Source organism: Fundulus heteroclitus, unplaced genomic scaffold (assembly GCF_011125445.2).
Source record: "Fundulus heteroclitus isolate FHET01 unplaced genomic scaffold, MU-UCD_Fhet_4.1 scaffold_351, whole genome shotgun sequence".
Classification (NCBI taxonomy): domain Eukaryota; kingdom Metazoa; phylum Chordata; class Actinopteri; order Cyprinodontiformes; family Fundulidae; genus Fundulus; species Fundulus heteroclitus.
Window position 1 is genome coordinate 100,501 of NW_023396761.1, and position 4,020 is coordinate 104,520.

Here is a 4,020-nt window from a genome sequence, read left to right on the forward strand (position 1 = left end):
CTTTTCAATTGCTGAAGGATAATTTTATACTAAAAAATTCATTCAGGATTCTGAAGCAGATAAAGACTGCTCTGAATCTCCCTGGTTTTTCGATCTATACTCCTATTTTTCAGAACGCAGCTTTTAAGCCAGGTAATATGGACGTAGTCTTTAAGCACTGGTTAAATAGGGGCTTAGCTGTTGTTAAGGATTTATACATTGATAATAACTTTGCTTCCTTCACGCAACTCCAATCTAAATTCGGTATTCCTTCTAGCCACTTTTTCAGGTATTTGCAAGTTTGTAATTTTGTCAGACATTTTCCTCACTTTGAAACCATTTCAGAACAACATAGTTTCTACGAGCTTATCAAAAAGCCCCCCACTTCTAAAAAGCTAATCTCTCAGTTTGTTAATCTTTTCAGTGCATCTCCATCTACTAATCATATAAAAGAGGCCTGGGCTTCGGATACACTAGTTGAAATTTCAGATAAGCTGTGGGAGTTAAGCTTGTCAAGAATCAAAACCTGTTCCATTAACTCTAGATTGCAACTTATTCAATTCAAAGTGATCCATCGTCTGCACTTTTCTAAAACCAAACTTAACAAGTTATTGCCCAGTGTCTTACCAATATGTGACAAAAGTAAATCAGATGATGGGACTTTGGGCCATTTGTTTTTCTCCTGCCCTAAGCTTAAGGACTTCTGGTGCAGAATATTTAAACTTTATAGTAACGCTTATGGCAAAGTTCTATATCCGCATAATCATTTGATAATTTTGGGTTGCTCTAAATTCTCACTTGCTCTTCCCATGTCTCTGCAGCAGGCTCAAATGTTTGGTTTGGTGGTTGACAAGTTCATCTTCTATCCTCTTTTATCAGTTTCTCCAGTAAGCTGACACTGTTTTGTCTTTTTGATTTTTATTATTGTTGTGCCTGTTTACTTTTTGTTGTTGTATTTGCTTTTTTTTTTCTTCTGTCTTGGTTGTTTAACTCTAAAAACTATAAATGAATTTATAAAAAAATAAAATAATAAGTTACGCACACACACAACATCCACAACAAAATCCTGAGGATTTTCAGGTGCATCGGTGGCTCATCCTGAAGCCAGATAAAAATCGGTCATACCTCCACAACCTGAGACGTCTCTGAAGGAGAGACCATCCAGGTGGATTCATGGACAAAACACTGATAACCTACCTGTGTGTGTTCTCACTTTATTGATTTCATGTACCAGCTTCTAAATCTGAGCCTGACCCACAATTTTAAGCCACAAAATGCAAACACGAAGAGGTTTTATTGGATTTGTGTCCGATGACGAGAGAGAGAGAGCGAGAGAGAGAGAGAGAGAGAGAGAGAGAGAGAGAGAGAGAGAGAGAGAGAGAGAGAGAGAGAGAGAGAGAGAGAGATGGAGAGTGAGAACACACCTCAGCTCCCCTGCCGGTTTCCTTGTTCCGGTCTGAATATGTGGTAAAACTGCATCTTTAAAATATACTGCACCTGTCTGAATCACAATGAAAGGTATTACAGCTCTGTGCGTGAACATAGTCAAGAAATCGCGTCTACCGCCAATTTTCTCACCAATCAATCAATCAATCAATCAATCAATCAATCAATCAAATTTTATTGTCAATTACAATTTGCATTGCAATCGAAAAGTCAGTTCCAGTACAACCGTCCATCACATAAACAAACAAACATTTTGGGGGGAACGATTGACTGAGGCCTTGCGTTGCCAAGGAATGCAGCCAGCCAGCCGCAGCTAAATAGCGCAGCCGTTAAGGCCGCATTCCTACAAACAGCCCCGAACCCCGCCTACACGGAGTTCACGAGGCGCTGCCTTTGAACTGTCAAAGGAAGTGCAACAACATGGGGGAAAGAGAGGGGGGGAGAAAAAAAGAGACAGATGTTTGCCTATTTATGCTCTCACCACTAAAGAGACAAACAACCGACACAAAAAAACCCTCATAGCACGAAAAGGACAAATAACACAATACAACATGTATGCAGAAGGTAAACATTTGAGATCTGTCGCGTGTGCGTAATTCATCAGTTTTATGAGTATCAGTTATGCGTGTGTGTATGGGTGAAAGTGTTTTATCTCCGTGAACACTCTCCAGAGGCCATTGTCCTTGATGTTATCAGCCGGCCCACAGTTCAGAGAAGCATCCTCAGGTGTCAGCGGGGGAGGGGGGTAGCCGGCAGCTTTTCTGAACAGTCTGCGTTCCAACACAGGCAGCTTTTCGGCTTCGCTCCATTCACCTGCCAGGTTTGTCCGTTCACAACCACAGTGAGCGCTTCATGCAGTCGGCAGCCTGATCAAGGCCAAATGGCTCCGACAACCGCTGTAATTGCCGATACTTCAAAAATCCACAAAGACCAATAAGTAGAGATCCCAGTTTCCTTAATCCAATGTGAAAATTTCAAACATCCAGGAATGACAAGGTCAAAAGACACACCGTTTTCCTCCAGGAATTTAGGGTGTATCTCACAAAATAAGTCAAATCAGGACCGGACGGGTCCCCCTTCCGTTGCCTACCCGTCGAAAAAAATTTATCAATAGTATTGAGAGACCAGCTTACCAGATCCATGTTTTTCAGAGTTCGGTTGATATGAAGAAAGTGCTCAGAAGACAGGACATAGCAAAGCAGGAGAGGAGGGGGGTAAAAGCTGCAGAGAGAGAAAAGACACGACCGACCTCGGAGAGAGACAGAGACAGCAAAGGTGGCGGCAGAGGTGTGGCCATGACATGCGCATCAGTGCTTGTAGCAGTTCAGAGTCACAGCACCATGGAAAGCGCTATTTGTGTGTGTAGGTGCTGCGTGATCGCTAGGGAGACCGAGTCACTTAATTTAATCTTGTAAATAAAACGTTTGGCCCAAATTAAATTTTCCCTCTACTGACGTAAACAACGTGCAGTGAGGAGAGAGCTAGAGAGACATTTTCTGAGTCCCACACATCCTATTCTCCCAAATCTGTTGCAATTCTCTCCTCTGTTGCTTCCAATTCATCACTCTCTCTTGGTTCCTCTCCTTCTTCACTAACTTTGACCTTAGATGTCTCACCTGCATGAAAGTTTCCCTGATTTCAGCCAATTGAGCATATTTGCAAGAATGAATGTAGAGAGGCCACAAGCTAGTTTAGCTGTCTTTCTTTTCCACACAGAGTCATTACTACTGCTGGCATTAACTGTATGTAAAAAAAAAAAGCTGGTTCTAACTGGTTCTATAAAAAAAGCACTCTTCGCTCATTGTTCCTGATTTTTGTTATTACCTTTTTCAGTGTGATTTGTTTTATTTATATATTTTCAATACAGTCATGTTATAGTCATGCACAGTCATGTTATATTAAGCACAGTAATAATAGTGTTCTCCCAAAATCACACCTCCAAATTGTGTGTTTCCAGTAAAGGAACTTTATTTGTCAGCAATTGGCTTTACATTATAGTCAGCAATAACCATGCAGTCAAGCTCCTCTTGGTAACAGCATTTATAAAGAAAACCCATAGTAAAACATATAGCCAGAGTTCCTACCTTCACTCTTGTGTTCATTTTTTTTATTTATCTTTGTTGTTTTTCATTCACAGACAAGGAAAATGGTGTTTTTAAAAAATAAAAAAGGTATGGGAACGAATAGCGGATCAAGGCACAGAAGTATGCTAAAACCCTTTAAACCTTGTCATCCTTCAACACCTCTCTAGAAACCATCCCTACTTCAGTCAGTGCTCATCATCAAATCAGGAGCTACTTAAAAAAAACATAAAATTAGAAACAATAGATGGTATAATATACAAACATCAGTGACAACACACCTATTAACCATCAGTGAACATTTGCTCCTACACAACACTGCTTTAGCTTTTGCTAACCTTGGTTGTGTTGCATAGATAAAACACTATTTAATTCACCCTGTGGTTTAGTGAAGCTACTGAAAATATTTGATTCCACATGCTTTAAGTTAAAAAGAATATTACTTTAACACCCCAGTAGAATCCATATGCCCAATATCATCAATATGAATTATCACTCCTAAATAAGCTGCTAA